This window comes from Carassius gibelio, chromosome B19 (assembly GCF_023724105.1).
Source record: "Carassius gibelio isolate Cgi1373 ecotype wild population from Czech Republic chromosome B19, carGib1.2-hapl.c, whole genome shotgun sequence".
Classification (NCBI taxonomy): domain Eukaryota; kingdom Metazoa; phylum Chordata; class Actinopteri; order Cypriniformes; family Cyprinidae; genus Carassius; species Carassius gibelio.
The window spans coordinates 37,214,543-37,241,660 of NC_068414.1; the positions used below are offsets into that span (position 1 = coordinate 37,214,543).

Below are 27,118 nucleotides of genomic sequence, written 5' to 3' on the forward strand. Positions count from 1 at the left end.
TCATATTTTAGATTCTGGTTTATTATAATGTAATAGTTAGTGGTCAGTTGTCTCACCTATCTGCAGCAGTACAGGTGTGACCAGCGCCGTCTCCATGGCGTAGCAGAACTCTCGTCCGAACATGACAGCGCCGTGCATGACCCACTGACGCAGAGGGATGCGGTCGATAGATCCCTCGCTGACCGACTCCTCCCGACTCTCCAAATCCCGCCCTCCAGCCCCGCCCACTCCATTAGCCCCGCCTCCTCCAGCCCGTTTCTCCACAGGTGTCACCACGGCGGCCTGCATCTGCACAGCGTCGGCCTCGGTGTTCTGTGGGGCCATCGTCGTCCGCATGCACTCGGAGCAGAGGTCACGTGTGGCTCCACGCAAATAACTCACTAAATAAATATCTAGGAAAAATAAAGCCAACAGCAACGCACCGCTTCTCGTGGACGTCCTTCTGTAAAGGAAATCTGTCGTGGATCGGACTCAAGGAGCGTAAAACATCCCGAAATGTGCCGTTTGATGAAGGCCGCTTGCAGGAGCTCTGGGACGGACCGTGTTGGGGGATTTGGTTCGGACAGTTGGGGAGGATATGACTCTACCATGAGGTCACTCCCACTGACGTGATGTGTGTGAGTGTGTGTGTGTATGTGTGTGTGTGTGTGTGTATGTGTGTGTGTGTGTGTGGGTGGACGTGCATGTAATGGTGTGTGTGTGTGTGGGTGGACGTGCATGTAATGGTGTGTGTGAGTGTGGTGCAAGTTTGTTTACTGTCTACTGGAAACAGTAAAAATCCATATCAATTGCCATTCAGTTAATACCAGTTTCATGATTTGTATGGAGGAGGTGTTGTAGAGGGTGGAGGGCAGACCGAGGGGTGAAGAGCAGGAGAAACCAGACGGAAAGCACCGGAGAATCCCCATGGAGCAACCGATCAATCTGAAAGAGAGCGAGAGAGAAAGAGAGAGAGAGAGAGAGAGAGAGAGTTACTCACACAAAAAAAAAAACTTCACAGAAAAGATTCTCACACAATATGTTTGTACTTTTATGCAGTTCTGTTAATGTATTTACTTTTATGCATTATCATGTACATTTATGCATTTACAATAATGCATGGACTTTTATGCATTATACCATAAAGCATGTAATTTTTATGCATGTACTTTTATGGAATTGCATAAATGTGTTTTTGATGCATTTGCATTAATGTGTGTATTTTTATGCATTAACATAAAACTATGAAAATAAGAAATCTTCTCAAATGAGAAATCTGGGTGTAATTTTTGATTCAGCTCTAATGTTTGATCATCAGATTAAGAAGTAAAAAGATGCTTCTTTCAGTCGAGGAGTATTGCAAAAATGAAATCCTTTTTGTCTGATGCTGATCTTGAGATCTTGTGATCTTGTGATTCATGCATTTATCTCCTCCCGTTTGGACTACTGTAATGCACTTTATTTGGGAGTGAGCCAATCTCTTATTTCAAAATTGCAATTGGTCCAAAATGTTCTCAGTTCCAAAAACTCGCCTGAAACAAAGGGGCAGCGTGCATTTTTTAGTTGCTGGCCTAAGAATGTGGATATCACCTGACATCAGGTCTGCACCCTCAGTTGATGTTTTTAAATCTCACTTGAAAACATACTGGTTTCCTTCATCCTGTTATGTTGTACAGTCCTTTGGTCTACTTTGTAGTGGAAAAGGCTCAATAAATAAAGTAGACTTGAGACTTAACATTTATGCATTAACATTAATTTATGCACTTCCTTGCTTTTACATGTAATTTCATAAAATTACATGCATAAAAGAACATGTTGATGCAAAACAGTACATATAGTTTTAAAAGTATATGCATTGATATAAAATGCATAAATGTACATGTACTTTTATGCATTTACATGAATGCATTAATTTTTATGCATTAACATGTACTTTCATGACCCCATGCAGATGCTAAAAATGCCAGTGTTATGGGTTTGATTCCCAGGGACTGCATTAAGTCAATTCACTTTGGTTGAAAGTGTCTGCCATTTGCACAAATGATAATGCATGAAAGTTTTAATGTAAATGCTCACCCCATATTATTTCCCACTCAGTATTGTTGCTTCACTCCAAAATGTGAAATTACTGCCATTAAATGCATTGCTATTGCAGTATCATGTTGTCTCGAAGCACTTCTCTAAAACATTCCTTATTTTTAATTTAAATAGATAATCTGAGGTTCTCGACAAACAGCAGAATTAACATATTTGGCGGGATTATACGGGGAGCTTTCAGAGATTAGCCATTGTAAATATGGCACGTTTCAGAACGGGATGTAAATTCATATTAAAACCTTGAAGCACTTAAGCGTGCACAAACAATCAGCTCTGCGGTGGCACTTCATAAACCTCTTATCATGACGCAGATGTGAAATGAATCCGCGTGCGGTCCTGAGGGCTCATTAATACCCAAAACAATGGACTTTGCTCATGGTTCAGTAACAGAGCTGACATTGTCTTCGTGCATCCGAGTCTCCTGATTATACATTGCATCATTTTTAGAATCTGTAAATAGCAGCAAAGGAGGACGGAAAATTAGCATTTCCTAAACACAAGTAAAACTGGACCACAAACAATCAGGCTGTGCATTGATAAGCAGCATTATCAGTACAGGGATTGGTTGTTGTTCCAGCAGGCCGTCTCGAGCTACTGGAGGCTTGTTTATCATGTGAGACACTGAGAGGACACAAATGCGATCAGATTACAGCTCTATTCAGCACAGCAGTGAGGTGTGAGCAGCTGACTAGATTCCCATGAGTGAGCCCTGGGTCACAGGGGCGACGGTCTGATCTGACAGCTGATTGGTTATCTAATCCTGACTGGATCCTCAGCTTGTGAGTCGACGGGACACACAGACTCGCTCCGAAATCTACTGAGCTGCTGACGTAGACGGCAATTAAAGGCATCAAGAGCGAGCAGGCATAACTACAGGAGTAAAGACAGAGATATTTATCTTACAGTATCGGAGTAAATTTAGGTAACCAAATTCAAAGGCAGCACTGCATATATTCTTCATGGAAAAAATTAAAACTGCAGAATGCATTGCAGACATTACATACTGGAAAATTATGCAAGATGAAAGACAACAAATATTTAGTTAATTATTACAAAATTTTGATATTAATTTAATATATATATATATATCCATCCTACAAACATTCTACCTCTTTTAAAAATCTAAAAATTAATAAAACAGAATAGAATAAAATAAAATAAAGAATAGTAATTTTTATTTTTATATAATAATAATTTTTATAATTTAACAACATTTATCCTTTAAATTTAGTTAATTATTACAAAATTTTGATATTAATTTAATATATATATATATATCCATCCTACAAAACATTCTACCTCTTTTAAAAATCTAAAAATTAATAAAACAATAGAGTAAAATAAAATAAAGAATAATAATTTTTATTTTTATATAATAATAATTTTTATAATTTAACAACATTTATCCTTTATGGGAAAAAAAAAATCTTAGAATACATTGTAAAAACTTGTAATATTGCATCTCTCAAGTACATTTTGCTTTTACCACATTTGACCACACCAATATTTTTATTCCATAAATTTTTAAATGTTTAATCTACTTTAAAAGCAAGTTTATAAACATAAATTTTTTTTTACATTATTTTAATTATTATGACATTAATTGAATATATATCAAATATTGAAAATAGTATATTTAATATATATGATAAAAAAAAGTTTTATAAGGGATATTTGTGTAAATATTATAAATGTGAACATTATACAACAACATTCTGACATTAATTCCATAGATAAAATATAAAAAAAAAAATATATATATATATATAGATTTAAAATAAAAAACATGCAAATCTAATTTCAAAGGAATGTCTGTGCCTTTTATTAATAATTTGTTAATTATTCTACAATAGTAATGACATACGGCTAAAAATCTTCAATCAAATTTAGAAGAAATTATTCTACCCAATCTGTCAGTGTGTCAAGTATTTTTATGCTCATTAGAGCATCACTTCAAATTAGCACGAGAGCTTCATGCCATCAGCAAGACGCCAGTAAACAGCCACGATCAAAAACACGAGTGGCACAACAATACACCTCTGCATGTGTGTGAATGGGTGTCGAGCTGCTCTCCTCGGGAGATCTGCCATCTGCACCAAAGAGGTCTGTCATGTGAGAAGCAGAGGATAGAGAGCACAACACCTGCTGGGATCCTGCAGAAAACTGACTCTACAGATCCAGAGAGACGTTTGAATGTGACGGGATCACGGGGAAGAAAGAGATGAGAGGAGTTATTTATACCTCCTCACCTGTGCTGAGACTCTTACATAAGAGCTTCACGTGGAGCCGAAGCAGCTCACTTTCACATAAACGTACACACACACACACACACACACACACTCACTGAATCAGGTACAGGTAGATCTGATATTACAGCAATGCCAGGTTCACAATAGCATTCTGGAAAAATCTATTTTATTTATCTATTTTTATATCATTTATATATATTATTTTAATTTCTAAAAAGTTAATCTTTGAGACATATTACCATATAATATATATATATATATATATATATATATATATATATATATATATATATATATATATATATAATTAAAAGTATAAAAAAATAATAATATTTAATTAAAATAAATAATTAGTCATGAAAATAATTTTAAAAAGCATTTTGTTTTAATTTCTATTGTGTGTGTGTGTTAGATGATTTATGCAAATATTTAATATTAAAAAAAAAATATATATATATATATATATATATATATATATATATATATATATATATATATATATATATATATATATATATATATATATATATATATATATATATATACACTTTTTCAAAAAGGTTTTATCGTTATCATATTTTTTTTAAAGTTCACCTTTGAGATATATGACCTTTGATCCATATGCTACATTTCTGAAGACTGAACAAAATGTGTAATAATCATTGCAGAGCTTATTTTCTGTAATAATCCAAAGACAATGTAAAAATCCTCCTGGTCTTTGTCGAAGGAATCAGTGTGATGTGACGTCATCAAGTATTAAGCTACACACTTATTTGACAGCAGTAAACTTAGGTTTAAGAAAGCAAGTCAAGGTCAAAAGTGAAGCGAAGCAACACACAGTTCTTTTTTGATCTGATGTCAGTGCATTGATTTGCTTCTTAACCCTTTAACTGCCTGCTCAACCAAATGGTTGATTTGTCCCTTTATGGTAAACGTAGAAAAGCTAAGCTAATGTTTTCAGATAATCCTTTCTGCTGTCAGAATGTACTATTTGCTGAGAAATATAACTTTCTGATCATTCATTATAGTTCATATTTTCTGATTTCCATAGTATGTGTATGAATTCAGGTACTTTTGCCATAAAGTGACATATCAACCATTTGGTAGAGGCCGATATTTTAAAAATTATGGGACGTGTTGAAAAAAAATACATTGAGTGTGGTAACTAATGACATAAGGAGATAAGAAATGCAAACAAAAAATTTTTCAAATGCTTTTTTCTTGGTGGGGCAGTTAAAGGGTTAAACATCTTACACATGCATAATGTGAAGCATCAGTCATTAAAGATCCCCAGAGATCAGAGAGGAAACAGAAACATTCATGTGACACACACACACACACACACTCTCAGTGATGAATCATCTCTCTCCATCATGTCTGCTGATGCTCAAAGTGTGTTTGATCGAACGCAGCAGAAGACTGAATTAAGGACAGTGCTAGAGATCAGCTCAGAGATCCAGACACAGCAATCAAAGCCTGTTTCCACCGCTGAACAAAAATACAGAAATACCATAGTGTCTATTTACAATGAGTGCAAACAGCCCGTCTTGTTAGCAGAGGCTATTTACACTAGCTCCACCCACAAATGTGTTCTGGGGCTAGTCAACACTGTAAAAACAGCTATTAGACGTCAGCTTCAGGGGGTAAAGAAAGGCATTTATTTTCAATAAAAATGAAATAAATAATCAAAAAGTCAAAAATCAAGTATCTTGTAAGGTTAGGGCAGATGTAGGGAGGGCTTTATTGCCGCAATAAGGTGGCATCCATTTAATAATTCGGCTTAAAATAATAATTTACACTCACAAATACTGCTATTAACACTTATTTTAAATACACTTACAATAAATAAAACGTAAATGCAACTTTTCTCTCACTATTAGGATATCTTTTCTTGCAATTGTGCATTTATATCTAACAATTAAGACTTTCAGAATTTAGACTTTTTCCTTGAAAACTCAAGAGTTGCAAGATAAACTACTGCGAGACATCCTGACTTTCTTTTTCACAACTCTTGAGTATTTTTCTCAGAAATTTCACATCTTGCAATTCTGTTTTTTGTTTCTGCCATAAAAAATAAAAAGTAATTTCTAAGTTTTTTTTCAGTTCTGCATTTATAACACACAAGCTCCCACAGGCAACTTCTTCTATTATAAAAGCAGCCTCCTGAATCTTAGTGACTCATCTGGATCACTATACAGAAGCAGTAACTCACATAATGGCATCACTTTTAAGTAAAATGCAACTAAGATTCATCTCACAATTGATTCCAATTTAGCAAAGCTATTAGCACAATACTGCTTTTTAGTGCTGAACTGATTTAGTGCAAGTACTGTACATTTACAATCAATCATTTCTGTCATCATTTTCACCAATGCATTCCAGATTTAAGCAATGCATATTCAACTCGTGACCAAAACAAGGTCATAAATGTTATTGTGCAGCTCACTAGGATTAATATAAGTTCACTTTATACCAACTGAATGTTGTGAAAAGTAATATGAGCAGCTCTTACATGTGAGAGACGTCCTCGTTGCACATTTAAATGAGGGAGAGAGGTGTCCAGATGCCTCTTAAAGTTCAAGGTTACAAACTATTTTAGTTCCAGACTAGGTTTAGCTCTAAATGTAACCTGTTTATTATAACGCATGAGGCCTGGGATCACAGGACGCTCAAACAAGAGAAGCACACAGTCCAGTCAGCCATTAACCATCGATCGCTCAGACTCATTAGCAGCGCATTAGTCAGACACACCACAGCACTTCAGCGCGATTGACCTCGCAGCGGTGTGCAAGACAGAAGAAAAGAGAGAGAAAGAGAAAGATCTGGTCTGAAGCTCGACTGGCCTCCAATGAGCACAGTTTGATCTGAGCTCTGAAATGTTAAAGGGTCGTAGTCTTCTGTATTCTCAGCTAGCCAACATTTGACTTGTGGCAAGAAATATTAGCAAAAATATCATTTAAATTTAGCTTTTCTATTTATTTTCATTTCATACTTAAGTGACAAATGTTAAAAATAAAAAAATAAGAACATAAAATAACAACAGTAATAGTAACAATAAAAAGTATATTATTGAAATTATATTTTATATTTATTATTATTTTATGTATTTATTTGTTCATGCCATTTAAGTTACAAATTGTTAAAAAAAACATAAGAACAACAACAACAACAGTAGCAAATCACATAAGCAAAATATTATAAGAAAACAATTTTATTATTACCGTTTTTATTTTATTATTTAATGTATTTATTACGACCGTAATGAATATTTATTAATTCATAAATTTATATTTAATTTATATTTAAGGAACAAATCATTAAAAAAAAACAGTCAACAACATTATTGCAAGAAATACATTTATATTAGCAAAATATCATAAGCTATATTTAGATTATTTTTCTTTTATATTCATTTCCATACCATAATCATTAGGGTTTAGTTTTTGTCCTGTTTTCTTTGTGTTTCCCTGTGGACTTAGTTTTAATTTAACTCCTATTGTCATTTCGTTCCCCTGTGTCTGATTAATTAACTCATTAGTTCTTCTGTTTGCTCTTCTTCAAATACTCTCAGTTCTCCCTTAGGCTTTGTCCGTTCACCGTCGTGTCCAGTTCTCCTCAGAGCACAAACCATTCAAGAATGGAGAAGTTAAAAAGTCGTGCTCCTGTGTTGTGCGCCTATCTCCCAAGATCACAAACCTGTTTATTTATTAAATTTGTTCTGGAAAAAAATTCTGGCAAACAGGGACTATTAAAATATTAGGCTAAGAATGTCAGAGAAAGAAAAAAACAAGTCTGGTTTACACTGCTTAGACAGATAGATACCATCTGAAAATAAAATAAAAATTCACCAGAAAAAAAATTAATGAAAATACATACGTTTTCCAAGATATGGGCGGTTTATATACGAACTAAAGGTAAAGTGTGCAGTTTCATGCTTCAGCCGTGTAGAACTTACACACCTTACCATAAAACTCTATGTAATGTAAAAGTAGATTTTAAAGGCAGTTCTGTGCAGAGCATGTCTTTCACTTGTGAATGTGAGCGAGGTGAGGGAAAACAGGGACATGGGCGGCGAGAGAGAATGAGAGAGGTCGAGTAACTCTAACCTGCTGCTGTGGGATCAAATAACAGCGTGAGAAGGAGGCTGATACAGAGCTCCAGTGCACCAGGAGAACATTTATTTATTTAACCAGGAAAGAGGACTCACTGAGATTAAAATCTCTTCTACAGGAGTGTCCTGGCCAAGATAGGCAGCTGAGTTTACATAGACAATTTTACATCAGAGTTACAACACACAAACATTCAGGGCTGCACCATACTGGAAATATAGATCTCAATATGACCAATACATTTGAGTGGGTGGGTGGTGGGGGGAGTTGCACAAAAAAATATTTGTTATTCTGAAGATTTGGGCAAACCATTTTTCAGGGGTGAACAATTTTAGATAAACTTGAAAAGATTTCACAAGAAACAACATTAACAATAAAGTAAACAGAATTTAAAACAATAATAAAAACTAAACAAAATAATAATAATACTTATTATTAATACTAATAACTTTCTACTTGAGCCCACACTCTTTTTGACATATTCAATATGACTAAAAACATACATACATGCATGATTATTATGAAGTACAAATTCTTAAACCATAAATATATTGTAACAACACAGTCTAACGTAAATAAAATAGTAATAAATTATTAAATAGTGTGTTTTATATATATATATATATATATATATATATATATATATATATATATATATATATATATATATATATATATATATATATATATATATATATAATAAAAAAATCTGCAATTTAATAAAAAGGATAAATAATTTTTTTTATTAAATTGCAGATTTTTTTATTTAATAAATGCACTGAACACCACATCACAACACTGACTTTATTTATTTATATATATTGTGTACACTAAAGCTCCAGGAATATTGCTTCGTATTATCACTTTCAGTATATAAATAAAATTACAGCATTATACAAGTAACTAATTGCATTCATACTTTATCAATGCATCCCTGTCTGGCATAGTGTCACTTAACCGATGCACTTATAAAAGCAACATTGTACGGCTGACCCAAATTACACTGGCTAGATTTCACGGGTCAGGCTCACTGCAGTCAAGGTATCGGGTTTAAATTTGTACATGCTGGGGCGAAACTCCCTCCCCCGGCCGTCCTACATCCCTCCGCTGATCCTGCGGGAACCCAATCCACGTCACGGCAGAGAAACTGGGGATATTTGGGTCACTTCACTGCTCAAAAGGCTCACGAGGCACACACGGAGATCGGGTCACTATGATTAACGGCTGGATTCAGGTGACACTCGGATTACAACTTTGTCTAGCGATCCAAATTCCCACAAAATCGCAATACAGACGTCCTGCGGTGAAATATTTTGGCTGTATCTAGACGCCAAGTTTCCACCTGTAAGCATGCACTTCATAACTCTGGTCAGACATAATAAACACATGCATACTGTTACCGCTGGCAGAATGATTCACTGTCGTCATTACGAGGGCTGAAGTATTTGAGCATTTGGCCTCACGAGCACATGTACATGTAAATCACACCACAGCGCCCGGAGACCATGAAGAACATCGTGTTCAGATACTCAAGACAAACGGGCTTTTGGACAGGGAGCTTTACTTTGGCTTTTTGTGCTGATTAATGCTGTTTGCCAAAGCTGTGATCTAACCCACAACACTAATGATTAAATTCGCTCATCCTGCAGCTTTTAAACTCCAGGCATTAATGACTTCACTGCAAGATTTGAAAGGTTTGCTGTTTAAGTGATTAAACTTGAGAGCTCGTACTTTAGCAACCACCTAGCAATGCGATAGACACAGCAAAAACATAGAGATTAAATATGAACATGCTTTGTCTATGTATACATCAAAGCATTTTGTTTTTCCATAGGCTAGCTTTTTTTCCCCAATTGTTTTTAATGGAGTACCACATGTTTCAAATGCAAGCAGCAGGACAATGCACAAAGCGTCTTTTTCCACGCTAAATGCTGGGAGTTTTTTTTTTCTTCATCACCAAGAGATTAAGAATGTTCAGCTTTTGAGTGTTTTATTCAGCCGTCCAATCACAGTGAAGGAGGGGCGGGGAAAATTCCACACCGACCAATCATCTAATCCTGCTTGTACATCAGCAACAGATGACAGAATAAAATAATCTCAAATAAGGGCCAGAGCAAGTACTTTACATTGTGTAGACATTTTTATATTCAAAAATGACCTGCAAAACAGATACTAGTACACTTCCACATATATTCTGTATTATAGCAACCAAAGCGTTTCAAATGAGAAACAAAATTTGAGACTGTCTTCATCTAATCCATCTCAATTAGCTTCCATGAGTTCACTAAGGCTACGTTCACACAGCTGGAAACTGTGACCCCAAAGCTTAAATTACACAACAGTGTGGACAGGACAAACCACACGTAATCCGATTTTTCGATTCTGATTTGGCCAACTTTCATATGTGGTCCTAAATCTGATTTGGCTCAGATGATTTGCAATGCGACCTCAGTCTGAACGGTCACAACTCATGCCATTTGTCATTATTCTACACTGACAGGAGTCACTCCAAACATTTTACATCCCAGTAGTTCTTTGATCACTCCTGAATATGACAGAAAATTGTGGAGGGAGTTAGTGGAGAGACCGTATGGTGTTATTCTCTAAAGTATTGTACAGCTCCATACTAGGGTGGTGATGGTGATGAAATTAACCCCCCAAATAAATTGACGTGTGACAACACCATGGGGGCGGGGCGTTCCCTCTTTTAAATGGCTTCTAAAATTGCCTTGCACATTTTACATTTTCACTTAACATAGCAGCAATTCGGCATAAAGCAATTGTTCGTTTTTAGTTCATCTGAATTCTCCCTCTTTTCTTCGCTTTTTTTCTTCGCTTAAAAGTGCTGTGCGCATTTTACTTGAATTAGCGGCAGTTCGGAGTCAATTGCTCAAAAAATGCAACAGCAAAAAACAACATCCAACTATATATATATATATATATATATATATATATATAGACATAGACACACACACACACACACACACAACTTAAAGTTTAAATATGTATACAAAACTGGAAATAGGCTAAGTAAATGTATAAAATATAACCAAATAAAATAAGAAACATAGAACGTTTATTAGCAAAATGCGTAAGAAAGCTTGGAGGCATGGCATATACCTTTGATGTCAAAATAAATAGATTTTAGGGGCTAAATATGACGTCATTGGGATTGGGGTCACTTTAACCCGTGGACATGAAAATCAACCACAGACTTGGCAACACTGGTTCAGATGAAGCAGCATTTACTACACAGAGCTGTAGTTCACTGACAGTCTACACACAATTTCTTTCCAAATCTGCAATGAATCGCCTGCGATTTTGAAAGCTATTTTGTGTGTGTAGCCTTTGTAGATATTTAGTTCCTAAAAATGTAAACTTTACCAAGGGAACCCTGCCAAAAAAAAAGTGCATTTAATCACCTGGAATGCAATTTTAAGTGAGGAACCTGAGGAATTTTTTGCACAGCCCGACCGGTTTGCTTTTAAAAATGTCTATTTTTGGCAAATGTAAAATGCCTTTACCAGCAAAAGCCTCAGGCTGAAGGAAATGTAAATTCAAATATACAAAAAAAAACACTTCAGTGTGAAAGCTGAAGTAGCTAGACTAGAAATTGATTGGAAAGTAAAACCTACACTTCTGTAAAAAAATGAAAGCAACCATTTAAATTAGAAGCAATTTACAATCTCAACTAACAGCAAACAAGCTCAGAAAACACTTCAATTCACAGATAAAACAACACAAGTGCAAAAACAAACTGAAGCACTTACAGAGGAAGTGACGCGAATCTGTGCACCAAAAACATGTCCTTCGTTCATCAGAAAGTGTGTATAGAAATCCAGGAGTAATTTGTGCCTATAAAAGTACCTTCCTGAAAACACTCCATCAGCTTCACAAACACTTCATAACCTGCAGATCTGCATTCCTGCCATTCACAAACAGAGCTTGCATTCTCTCATTCACAATTAACAGATCTCTCGCTCTACCCAATAATTACCCGTGTGAGTCACCTGTACAAGAACGCTGTGGGAACTCTGGCATTCTTTCCTCAGGTTCGGATCTTTTGCATGAATGCAAAACAACACATTGCATTGATAAACAAAACTGAAAAAAAAAAAAACTATATTATAAACTATCCTTAAAAATATATATATATATTATTTGGACAAAAATTGTTTTTAAAAGCCATTTCGTTTGCAGACAAATACTACTGGTGTTTTCATATAACATTCATAGAACACATTTTTGAAATAATTATCTAACATATTATTATTATTGTACAATATGCTGAATAGTGTCTTCAAAATGCAGTGTAAATTTTGACCAACTTACATAAATGAATCAGAACATTTACACCAAAACAGCTTTATGGACTATTTTCATGCATGAGGCCCAATGCATTTGTGCAAATCATTCATAAAACAAAAATCTTACATAAATGGTCTCATTCAGTTCAATGCAATAATTCCCATAATTGTTATACAAATGATTTCTGCTCATGTTTCATAAACACATCCTGATGTATGAAAACAGAGTTTATTGGCTTTATTTATTTGAGTGGAAACATTAGATATATAACATAATTGGTAAGCACTTTCAGCACACACAGGGAACTACACTAACTTTTTCAGTTACTGGCGCAAAACATGATTTGGTTGCACACATTTTTTATAGTAAGCTGCTCTGGATAATAATGAAACTGTATTGCATACAGATGTGCTTTTTATTTTACTCGACATCTTTTAAACAATATGCCTTCTTGTTTTATTTCTTACAGTACACACAGTGCATTGCTCCGTGTTGGTAGCTTAACCCAGGTACTGTAGTACCAACCTTAACCCATACAGCTGGGGTTAGAGGAGCCCCGGTGCAGGTTGTACAGTGCGCCCTGTTTGAAATAGTTTAATATTTACTGTATATTCGTTCTATTTATTTATTTGTGCCATTTACACTATGTTTATGTTTTTTTAGTTAGTTAGTAGGTGTCCAGAAACTAATTTAAAATAGCACTGCATAGTCTTCACTGTAAAATAAAATACACAGTCAAACCAAAATGTATTCAGACACCTTCAACATTTCTCACATTATCACAGTTTATTTGCTGTGGTTTAGAAATTGGTAATAAAATATGACAATAACTCAGAGTTAAACTGTGTCAGAACAAATTCATCTTGATAATGTCAGATAACTTTGATAGAAAGATATGTAAATCGAATCAACCAAAACTTCAGACAATATTTACACACTTTGTTGAACGGTTACCAAGCAAGCGATGCTTAATTTGGTTCAGTCTGTGGTGTGAAAAGGTTGCATTAGCAATTAAATAAAGAGACACTCAAGCAAAACATGCTCAGGTCCCTAGTATTTTTATTTTTTTTCCAATTTCACTGGTAGTCTACGGTATAAATAATTTTGGGGTATAATATTTCACAGTTCGCTGTATTTTGCTGAAGGTTTGTTTGTTAGTTTACCCACATTCTTCAAAATATCTTATCTTGTTTGAACTTGAGGGTGAGTAAATGATTTTTGGACGGACTGTCCCTTTAAATGCGGTCAATCAGGAACTGCAGAAACATTGGCTTCTTCTCTTGCTTGCACTGATAATACAGGAATTAACTGTGCTGATTAATTCTGTGGCTCTGCATTAATTATGGCAAACGAGCTTCCAGAGAATCTGTAAAAAACATGTCGCTTAGCAACAGACAGCAGGCCTGGATCCTGACGCTATTCCTGGACTACAAGATGAATGCACAAAAACATACTAATTCACTCATAATCAAAATATAACCCAGAAACTAAACAAGCATACACTAGGCACGGATTGGGATTGTCAGATTAAAATTTCAGGTTTCCTGTTCTTTGTTTAAAGCTTTGCACAATTTGGCTGAACTTTTGTTAGTACTGTGCATACCAGCATGGCTTTAAAAAATTAAATACAATAAATAAATGACTACTAATACTACTGCTACTAATAATAATAATAATAAAAATAACTGAAAATATGAAAATCACTAAAGAGCTAAATAAGACATTACTAAATAAATATTATTATTGTACAAAATAAACTAAAAATAATTTAATTGTATTATTATTAGTAGTAGTAGAATAAATTATAAATAAAGCTATATCGAATTATTATTCATTTCACTTTAAAATAGAAAATGCATATTTAATAAATAAAATTATAATTATTATTTAATAATAATACTAGTGTAAAAAAAAATCTAGAAATCTATTACTACTACTACTCCTAAATAAAAATACCAAAAATACTATTGTAATTTCACTGCAAAATGACAACTGCATATTTAATAAAATAAGTTATAAAAAAAGGAACTATTACTAGTGTGAAAAATACAAAAATTGAATAATACTTCTACTACTACTACTACTACATAAGAAATTAATGTTGTCATTTTTATTTTCAAATTTATTATTACAAAAAATATAACTATTACTATTGTAATATATATATATATATATATATATATATATATATATATATATATATATATATATATATATATATATATATATATATATATATATAGTGTATTTACTAAATAATAATAGGAACTGATACAAATTAGAATATTTATGGTTGTCTGAACCATCCAGCTTTTATTTTGATGGAAAATGCAGGAATCCCTTAAAGATTCTCTGTTGTTGCCTTTCTCATCCCAAGTATGTCGAGATGGTCGGCATATGATTCGTTTCCCAAATGCACATCATAAAACAACCCAAACTTAAAACAGCTGTGTTTGAATGCAAAACCATATACTGTGAAGCAAGTCGCCCAAAACACAATAATATGAGTCACACATGTTGGTTTTATTTCAATTAATTGTGCGGCTCTACCACAAACTGCAACCAACGAGAAAGAGGCAGGTCAGAAATGCGACTCACTCACAAGGACTCATAAATCATGAACTCTCGACGACAGCAGTGACCTTCTCTGGAAAAAACACATGCATTATGGGTAATCTGCCTTGGTTGGGCTGTTTTACAACAATTTTCTCCCTACTCACAAGTATTTGAAATAGTATGTTAATGATAGAATTTTCCAACACAATATGCAATTAAACTGCATATTTATTTCAGCAAATGCCATCTAGTTAGTTGCATACTGCATGCCTATAATGCATACTGTGCACAACACACATCATGCAAACTAAAGAAACAGCATGAGTAGTGTGGAAGCATGCAATTAAAAACACAGAAATACAAGGAGGAGGATATTTTGTCCCAGACAACACCACTGTCCTTGACCCAAACCTCCCTGGCTCCCGGTGCAGTAGAAACAACACGAGTTAAACACAACAACAGCTCCAAACTCCCAAACTAAGACTTGCAAAAATACCACACTGGGCTCCTCCCACACAGCACATGAACCTGGATGGAAAATTCCGGTCTGAGACAGCGAGGCCTTTGGCACCGTCGACCTCTTATGATAGACACGCTGCACTGTCTGGTAAGGCCAAGCAATGAAATATAGTTCTAGCTGAAGATTGAAGTCAAAAACGAATAAGAGTTCATCACAAACACATAAGAGAAAAAACAAGAGCTCTGTAGCTAACACATGCAATCTCATCCACATTCAGACTGAAACAGAGCCTCAGAAGTCAATTATCTGAAAGGAAATAGCTCACACTCGACATACAGATCATTCAATAGAGTTTGACAAATAATACTTTAAGAATTATTCCAGTGCAATACTTTTATACCCTTTGTTAATATATATATATATATATATATATATATATATATATATATATATATATATATATATATTTCCACTTTAAGATGCAGTAATATTGTTGTGCATTTATTTTTATTAGTTACCACACACACACACACAAACTCTTTAGTCAATATTTATTTTCTTGCAATAATCTTTTTAGTTTAACTAAAATACTATTATAATTTTAATATTCAGAAATTAGCATTTTCAAACAAAATGTATTAAAACTATTTTTAGTTTTAATAATTTTGCAAACAGCTGAAATAAAATTAACATTTAATGTTATTAATGTTAAGTTTTTAATGTTTTATTTTAATAAAATACATTTTTATATATATATATTTTTACATAAAATGCATTTTAAATGTGATTTTAGTTAACTGTAATAAACCTGGTTTCAACTAACAATTTTTCAGTTTATGATAATATCCCAGTGTAACACAATTTGCATCTATATTTTGCTTGGTATTCAGTGATAAAATTTAGCACTAATAAATTTAAGAATAAGCACACCACATGAAATAAAATAAAATAAATGAATAAGCTTTTAGCCATGCTGTTTGTCATCACTGTTCTTTGAGCGCGGTTGCTTCAGTCTGCTGCTACTTAGCCACGATGAGAAGAAACTCAACTTAGTCTCGCCAAACTTTATTTCTTTTCTTTTCCATTTGAGAGTTTCATTTACGGAGTTAAGTTTTGTAACGTCGAGTCTCCAACGCTTGACCTCGGGTGCCCGTTCAACTTCAACCAGCGCACACGACTCCATCTTCAGCCAGCGTCCAACAACCACGGGCTTCCCAAGACGTCACTTCAGCCACTACTGAACTTCCAGCCAATCAGCGACAACTTCACACAGGCAATGTACCCTCAGACATTTGTACTGGTGTATCTAATATAATTTTAACCTCATTGAGGAACTCCATGCAAGGGTTAATTACGTGATTGATGGCTGTTCATGTCTATGCAATTTAACGTATTGCTGTAAACTTGCGATTCCATATTTCCATTCTCCTAAACTCATCTTTCCCTCACTTTCGATTTTCCTGCAACTTGTGTGAATGTGTGAGTGCGTGCGTTTGTGTTAGATTAGTTTATATGTCTTAGATTTATCTAATAAAGCCTTATTCATATTGAAAAGAGAAGTATCTTGTGTTTTGTGCTTACATGAATATGCATTTTTTTCCCCCATCATGCATGTAGTTATAAATTATGATTTTGCATGCTCTGTACAGAATATTTGAGATGCTGCATTAGTTTCGGTCTAAAAGAAAGGCATTTTAAAAAGCATTAAAAGGCTCTCTAGGCTTCATGTGGTGTGCTTATTAGTCGGCTCATCTCTCTTAGATATTCAGAGTTCACAAAGCTTTCTTTATGTACACTATCTGTGCTGCAGTTATAGGAGTCATTCGTTTAGCTATTCATCTCTAGCCCTGCAGACACACACTATTCTTTCATCTGCATTAATTATTAATGAATCCTATTTGAATAATTTATGTTAATGCAAGTGTCCTGTTTGGAAGGTTCAGCTCCCAAAATTAACTGGTCACATAATTTTTTAACTCTGTTTGTCTAGGGTTATGTGAGCGCCGGCCCTCAGGAAGAGCTGACACATGTTCAGTGTTATGCAAGAATGAATATGAGCGAAAAAATCATAACTAGTTAAAATAACTCGCGTTTTATGCAATCTGTTCTGGTAAAGAAAACTCTGCAGATTATGTGACTCGCACTTAAATGAGATCTAGCTGATGGCAGACAAACAATTCATCCTCAAGCTGCTCTTCTGATGTCATATTTCCAGTCAGATGTACACAGTTAATGATGCATTATGATCCATTATAAACTCAGACTTGATGCTGCAGCATCGCTGGAAAGAGAAAGTGCAAGACACTGCATTGAGTTCAGTGAAAAAAAAAAACACTGCAGAAATGAGTGAAATGTAAGTGTACTTCGACTTTACAATAGTGATACAGATAAGAAGTTAAAATTTATTTAAAAATGTATTATTTTACCCCATATTTGAGCAACCTGTGCATTGTTTATGCTTCAAGTTGTGTGCCATTAGCACATTGCTAACTGCAAACTCACATCACTCGTGTTATGAAAACTGAAACTAAATTTAAAAAAAATTATTTCAGTTTAAGTACTAAAATTACTACATTATAAATATTTTTTAAAATATATTTTTTTATATTATATATTTTATATATTCTATATAAAAATGAATATATTCTATTACAGCATTTTCAATTTGCCTATTTTTATATTCTATTTATACTTTCAGTTTTACATTTAATGTATGCAAGTTTGTTATGTGCTTGCCATTTTTATTAGTTTATGCTTTTTTAAATATTTTATTTTAATTTATATTTTAGTTTAGGTTTTAGTCATTGTAGTATTTTAACATCGTTTTATTTCAATTAGTTGACAAAGCAACATTTCTATTTTAAGCATTTTAAATAAGTTTTTATCTAATATTTATAAACTGATTTTTACTTTAGCATGCACACACACACACACACACACACACACACACACACACACACTCAAAATCTAGTTTATTCATTAGGAAAAAACACAACCAAATTACCAAAGTAAGGGTATTCAGCTCTTTTTCTTCACAGTGAATTGTCCCTGGACATTTAGAGAAGCAATCTTAACAAAAAATTTAAATTTTTAACTAAATAAATATAAAAAATAATCCAGACACAATATGCATCACCCTTAAAAAAAAAAGCCTAAGATGCAGCGACCCAAGCTGTAGACAACATGAGCACATGAGACAGTCCTGGACAGATGGACAGACACCAGCGCAAACACAAACACAAACACAAACACAAACACAGAACGATCTGTCTGGATCTCAGCTCCACGTTAATGTTATTCTTGAGCAAAAGCCAACTTTCTCCCAATAATGATGGTAAACTCACCTGGAGATGTGAACAGCACGAAGACCACACAAGCACAACAAGAAGAGCTGAAACACCACACAACAGAGAAACCAGTCCGATGAGACCGACACCTGAGAGTCAGAGATTCACAACAGCCTTCAGGAAACAAACGGCAACTTCACTCGAGAAACCTGTTATCCAAGTCTACATGCAGCCCCATGCATTCTGACGAAGACCTCACGGCAAATAAAACAATGTGGTCTTCAACCAAAACAGGTCCTGGGAGGAACTTTGTTTGAGGCTAAATGAGTCAGCAAGCATCAGAAACATCCTCGAACATCCAAAAACTGTGCCAGATTAAATAAAGGTAACATTCTTGGAAAATTCTTAAAGTGATTACTCACAAATTAATATTTGCTGTTAACTTACTCAACCTAAGGCAATGCCAGAGGTTTGTGGCTTTTCTGTCTTCAGTAGAACAGGGAAGAAGATTTTTAGAAAGCATGGTCCTTGATGATTCATAAAATGCAAGTTAACTTCACTTTGAAAGTCAAAAAAGCAGATAAAGGCAAGATCAAAATATATACCCGTGGCTTCTGATGATGATTTGAGGTCTTGTGAAGTGAAATGAGTGGTCTGTGTAAGAAACTGAACATTATTTATAACATTATCACCTGTAATGCAGAGCCTCAGGCTAACGGTCCAGAGTGATGTCCAGTTCACTCTTCTGAACTGATTCACCAAATCAGACTGAAGTGTGTGAAACGGCTTGTGGCTTACATCAGCACAGATCTACAAGACAAGTTACTCAATCAAAACTCACGTTCAGACATCCAACAGTCACTCAGACTAGAAATAAGCCAATAGTGGCATATGATCCTGTGATGAATGAACTGATTCAGTGCTCCGGTTCCTCCAACAGTCACTGAACTGAGGAAACCGTTTGACTGTTGACTGAATCATTGTTTATGTGAAAAGCTGAAGAAGACTAGTTTACTCACTTTATGTGCTTTAAACATAAAACATCCATGTTTCACATCATTATTGGATGCTTTATTCATTTAATTGCATATACGTTAGGTCATTGCTCGATTACAGAAATGAACTAGTGATTAGGACCAGTTCATTGAAACGAACAGACCTAATGAATCGGTTTGCAGAAAATAATTGTATTTCCCTGTTTGCCAGAGGCTCTGTATTACACGTAATAATGTCGCAAATATTGTTCAGTTTCTTTCACAGACTGATGGTTTCCCTTCAAAGGCCTCAATACATGATCAGGAGCCACAGGTATTCATTTTGTGTTTGCTGATCTGCTTGTTTTATCTTCTCTAGTGTTCTACCCTAGAATACCCTAGCAACCACCCAGAACACCCTAGCAACAAACAACATTCTAAAACCCCTCAGAACACCCAAATGAATCACCCGGAACACCATAGCAACAAACAACATTCTAAAACACCTCAGAACACCCAAATGAATCACCCGGAACACCCTAGCAACAAATGTCAACATTCTAAAAAACCCTCAGAACGCCCTAGTAACCACCCAAACAACAACATTCTAAAAAAAACTCAGAACACCCTAGCAACAAACAACAACATTCTAAAATACCCTAAGAACACCCTAGTAACCACCCAGAACACCCTAGCAACAAATGTCAACATTCAAAAAAAAAAACCCTCAGAACACCCTAGCAACAAACAACAAAATTCTAAAATACCCTCAGAACACCCTAGTAACCACCCAAACAACAACAACATTCTAAAAAACCCTCAGAACACCCTAGCAACAAATGTCAACCTTCTAAAATACCCTCAGAACACCCTAGTAACCACCCAGAACACCCTAGCAACAAACGTCAACCTTCTAAAAAACCCTCAGAACACCCTAGCAACAAACGTCAACCTTCTAAAATACCCTCAGAACACCCTAGTAACCACCCAGAACACCCTAGCAACAAACGTCAACCTTCTAAAATACCCTCAGAACACCCTAGCAAACAAAAATCAACATTCTAAAAAAAAAAGTCAGAAAACCCTAGCAACAAAGAACAACATTCTAAAATACCCTCAGAACACCCTATTAACCACCCAGAACACCCTAGCAACAAATGTCAACATTAAAAAAAAAAAACCTCGGAACACCCTAGTAACCCCCCAAAAAACCCTAGCAACAAAACAACATTCTAAAAAAAAAAACAGATCACCATAGCAACCACTCAGAACACCCTAGCAACAAACAACATCCTAACAACCCCTCAGAACACCCTAGCAACCAACAACAACATTCTAAAAACCCCCGAGAAGATGCTAATGACCATATAATTAGGCCTACATAATCTTGTTTAACTACATATGCGACTGTGGCTGTTATGCATGAACAAATATAAATCATTAATCAAAAATAAATAAATCGATTGTGTGACATTAATATGGCTCACTGAGGAGTGATTCGAAACAGAGGTCGAAGCGCAGAGCTTTACAGCATCTGTCCCGGACTGAAACTCCTCAGTGTCGAGAGGCTTTTACTAAATAAAGATCTTATGCAACAGTCGCTGCTGTGAAAGGAATAACACACTGCATTAATCTGCTCCACTGAATTCATTACAACACCAAAAGGCCTCCAGAAATACAATTTTCATGAAGACAGAAGTAACGATCATTAAAAATGATGCATTAAAACACATTCTGGATGCTGATTGGTCAACACTGCATTCTTGTGTCGCTAAAACACCCAGGCAGGCAGTCATGAACTAAAACAGTAATAAACTAAATATACTAGCAACATAAAACCTTCCATGCCTTACTGCTTATAATAGATATGTGTAAGTTTGTTTGATGTTACAAAGCTGGCTTGTATCCCAGCTCATGTAGACAAATAGAAGCAAACCATCCTGAAGCTGATTCGGCTAAAATCCCTGTTTTTATGACCAGTGGCCAACGCTTTGGGAAGCCAGTCATTAACGGTTACATGCTTAAACTTTAAGTACATCATCTGTGGCATAATAATTATGAGGTGTACGTGTGTGATACTGATTTTATACAAACAAGAAGTTAATATTCAGCGAGTTACATTTTAGACGCAATACGGTCTGTTTCACCAACAAAAAGCTTTTCAAGCAAAGCTGGATCCCAACTTTCCTTGAGTCTCCAGAGTTTCGTTCCTGAATCAATCGTGTAAGTTAGTGATTCAACGATCCATTCATAAAGAAAGTCACGTGCTTTGTTTCTAAATTAATCTGCTGTTTTGAACAAATCATTTGAGTGAATAATTAAATAAATCGCTCATTAAGACAGAGACTTGCTGCCACCTACTGGCTGTTTTAGCATCATTTATTTATTCATCCACGACAGGCCTAAACCCTCCAAGCATAGTATTGTTTAATTATCACTATTGAAAAAAAAAAGAATACATTTTCTTTTGGTCAATATCACACACAGCTAGTATAAAATTATGTGCATGTTCTTTGGTTTTGTTTCATTCTGTCTTTAATCAAAGGATGCTTCCAAACATTATGGCATTCATTCTATTTGTGCAAAAGCAATAACCGCAGACAAAGACAGATGTACTGCACTAAAACCAAAAATAGTTATTCTCTGGCACTGCTTAAATTCTTTTCTGCGATGAGTAAATGCAAACTTTCCTACAGCCGGGCAGCAATCAGCATCTCAGTGGTGAGGATTCATGCAAACAGCAGATCTGTGCGCTCGGTGCTCAGACTGTGATGTAAAGTGTTCACTGCGGATGCAGCCTGAGGCACACTGAGAGAATCCAGTCCTGCGGCCCGTCAAATTACACTGCGCATCCAACACAGATCACGAGAGCCATTCACAAACCCATCCGAGCCACAGCACAGCACTCACAAATCAGTTTAAACACTCACTTTGAATAAGTTTGACTCTGCCACCCAATGAAAACAGATGCCAGATAAACACAGCTTTTTAAATCAAATGTTGTAAGCCAGCCAAATACTTCATAAACAGGTTAACTAGCAGTTTAACTACTAGTCTGACCCTTGACGAACTCCAAGCTGCTGCACTGTGAGTTTGACATGGATCATGTGACTGATAGGAGCAGATCAGATTACACAACACAGATGGAGACCACAACACAATTCAGCTGCTTTGGTAAAAGAAGAGAATTATAAATATAAAATTATAAAATTATCAAGCTGTATCAAGTGAAAATGTTATTTTTTTTATATATTATTTAATACAAGTAACAATATAAAATATTACTAATTTTATTTTTTTATTTTACATATTAATTTGTCATTTGAGTATAATTGTATTCATTTTATGTACTTTTGTTAATTATATTGCCTTTTAATATTTTTTACTATTTTTAAAATATATAATTTTTTAAATTTTAATCATGATTGAGATATATATATATATATGTTATTATTATGGTTATTTAAAATGTCAAGAAAATAACAACAACAACAACAACAAATAAGCAAATGAATAAATAGATGGCATAAAGAAGCACTACTCACTTCAAGGATACAAAAATAGAAACACACTTTTATAGGTACTGTTCTTGGATAACATGATATCAGTCTGAACACAGTTCAGCAGAGACAACAAGAGAAACACAAAGCCAGTGTGACTCACCAAAAGGCCTTGAAAGCTTCATAAAGATCCAGTCGGACTGCATATGAGAGCAGCGTCGAGTCTTCTGTCCGGACGCACAGCTGGCTGAGAACCTGCAGAGAGCGTCCAGACATGGGTTAAAGCCCACTAACCAGCAGTCTGCAGTAAACCAGCCACACAAGCTGACATGAAACTCACCAAATAACAAAAGCCTTGTCCCCCGAGTTTGAACTGAACACTGGCTTTAATATTGTGTTTGCATATTCAAATAAACATTTCCAAAGGCAACAACCTCTTTAAAGCAATAGCTTGTTATTATATTAGACTTTAATTTTGTTTTTGCCTGTTTTGAAGCATGCATCATGGGAGTATAAATCATATTTCCTTCCACCATGGAAAAGAGCGCTTAGTGAAGCTCAAAGCAAGATTCAGTGCACAAGAGCCCAGTGAAAGTGAACGGGACACCAGGAACCTCTCAGTTGTGTAACAGTCATCCATCAGCTCTCTGTCCACCAGCAGGTTCACATTTAGACATCACATACTCAACACACAGCTCATAATGTCATACACATATGTAACATTAACATAACATTTCATACCCGTATATAAGAGACATGCAGCATTTATACTAAGCCTCAAATGTAACCTATAGCTGTTGATGCATCCGTGAACATTTATGAAGCGCGCAGATATAAACCAGAATACCGCAGTGATTACGTGGCCAATCAGCTGCTACTATCACACAGAGCTGCAGATGCGTGAAGAGTTGGATGTGAATGATGACGCGCACAGAACATCAATCAAACGATCAAAAGAGCCGCCGCCGACGCGCTGCAGCGCAAACGCTACATTGTAAACACACTCACCCTGACGCGCGCGTTCCTGTCTTTATGTCTCTGTCAGAAATGAAGATGAGATTGTTGTGCTAGTTCTGTTGCTGCTCTTCTCGGGTTCTGTCTGCACTTCAGCCGCTGTTTTAATGCGCCTTTAAAGGCGAAATATCACTGACAGACGCGAGCCGCTTCCGTCGACGGATAAGTAGATTCATTTACATAAGAGGGCGGGGTTTAGAATTTAAAGGTAACTTCATCATTCGCCACCTGACTGCTGAGGTGCCAATGACAGAAACATACTACAGTGAATGTGTAATTATGTACAACATATATAGTTTACAATAGGGTTGGATAGTAAAAATCTAAAAATAATATAAAGTTAATATAATAATAATATAAAAAAATATAAAGTTAACTGAAATAAAGCTGAAATGTAAATAAACTTAAATAGTTATATTTTAAAAAGCACATAGCAAATTTACCAAATAAATATAATAAATGGGGGTGGGGAAGTATCTGAACCAGTAGTGTAGCCAGAAAAGAGACTCTGGGTGTGCATATGAAAATCTGGGTGTGCCACATTTATTGTCAGTTTACTGTGCAAAATTATGGGATAGCATTTTTGTCACACTGCTTCCGTCCAACCATACTCCTAGTGTTAATTTGCAGGTCGTGTCAAAATGTAGTTAATTGTTAAATGTAATAATTTTCTTCCGAATACGATACTTTTAAACTTTAGCTATTTCATTTTGTTTATTTTTCATTACAATTTATTCACTTTAAATAAATTATAATATATAATTATAGGATTAAAATGAATTGTAGTTGCTCAATATAGAGCTTTTTTTTTCATGTTTTTGTAATGTCTGGGAAGCCAGAATGCGCATGCATCAACAGAAACATTTATTAGCTGAACCCTGTTTTTTTTTTACGTGCCATTTATAGCAAGCCATATTACAGATGATATTACAGATGCTTTGTCAGATTTAAGTTGAAGCGCGTGCCGAACCGTGTGTGGTGAACCGAACGCTTTGGGTTTTTTTTTTATTTCAGCGAACCGTACCATCCCTATTACCTCAATAATCAATCAATTACAGGCCTAAAACAATCATGCCCGAGCAGACGGATATTAGTACATCTCATCACACCGGCACCCGCGTCTAAATCAGTTGTATGGTCTGGTTTTCAGTCTAAAACAGTTGTGTCAAGTATAAATGTCTCATCTGTTTCGGGAGGTGCGCGCGCAGTCAGCGGAGGCTCGCACCTTTTTTTCTCAGATTTTGAAAAATCTTCGCGATCAACTTAAAAATACTTCCAAGATCGACTTTCGACCGCGATCGACGGGTTGGTGACTCCAGATATAGCGACCAACTTTTTTTGAGCAAGCATTGATTATGCGTAACACAATCTCAATTTGTGGGAGGCATGTATTGGGCTTCAAACGCTGTGCGCGCACGCGCTACGCGGGACGTGTGGTCACCCTACCTGGCACACCCGTCTAGAGTGTGTCCACCTTTGTGTGTGGGTCCATGTACATGCTGAATCGACAGGTAAAAAAAAAATATTATCAAGTCCAAATATTCCTTTATCACCAATTAACTGTTTGACAAACACTTCCTGCTTCGATGTCCAGATCTGAATTTAAAAAAATCTCAAACATGCTCCGAAGTCCCGATCTGAATCAAACCGAGTCGCGAACAGGCTCCGAAGTGCCGATCTGAATCAACCGAGTCGCGAACAGGCTCCGAAGTCCCGATCTGAATCAACCGAGTCGCGAACAGGCTCCGAATTCCCGATCTGAATCAACCGAGTCGCGAACATGCTCCGAAGTCCCGATCTGAATCAACCGAGTCGCCAACAGGCTCCGAAGTGCCAATATGAATCAACCGAGTTGCGAACAGGCTCCGAAGTGCCGATCTGAATCAACCGAGTCGCGAACATACTCCGAAGTGCCGATCTGAATCAACCAAGTCGCGAACAGGCTCCGAAGTCCCGATCTGAATCAACCGAGTCGCGAACAGGCTCCGAAGTCCCGATCTGAATCAACCGAGTCGCGAACAGGCTCCGAAGTGCCGATCTGAATCAACCGAGTCGCGAACAGGCTCCGAAGTGCCGATCTGAATCAACCGAGTCGCGAACAGGCTCCGAAGTGCCGATCTGAATCAACCGAGTCGGGAACAAAAAAAAAATATATATATATTCTAAGTAAACAACAATAGCCCAAGTTTAGTAAACATTTTTTATTGAGGCTATAAAAAATGATTTTGCATTTATTTTTAGGTGTGCCAGCTGCCACTGTGGGTGGCACAGGCACACCCTGGTACACCTGTGGCTACGCCACTGATCTGAATAAATCTTAAGGTTTTATAACTCATTTTTTAAAAAGTATTCAATGAAATAAAGATGAAATAAAATATAAAAATTATCAAAACTTTAAATGTCGTCTTGACAACTAACTGAAATGAGTTTAAAATAAAGCACTAAAATTACTAATTGGAAATAAAAACTAAAACTGAACTAAATGCAGAAATATTAAAGAAAAAAAAGAAAAATGATAAAGAAAAAAATAAATAAATGAAAATAACAAAAATAAAAAGTGACTAATAATAAACAAACAATATAAA

At 35.4% G+C, this 27,118-nt stretch overlaps 1 long non-coding RNA gene across 1 annotated transcript; it reads right to left on the reverse strand.

The window, feature by feature from the left end:
* On the reverse strand, positions 1 to 24,691 carry LOC127978641 (uncharacterized). The gene is made up of 3 exons (XR_008158575.1): positions 24,528 to 24,691; positions 23,683 to 23,774; positions 1 to 924 (listed from the first exon to the last, which is right to left on the reverse strand). It is a non-coding gene; the product is annotated as an uncharacterized LOC127978641 (long non-coding RNA).
* Positions 24,692 to 27,118: the final 2,427 nt, after the last annotated feature.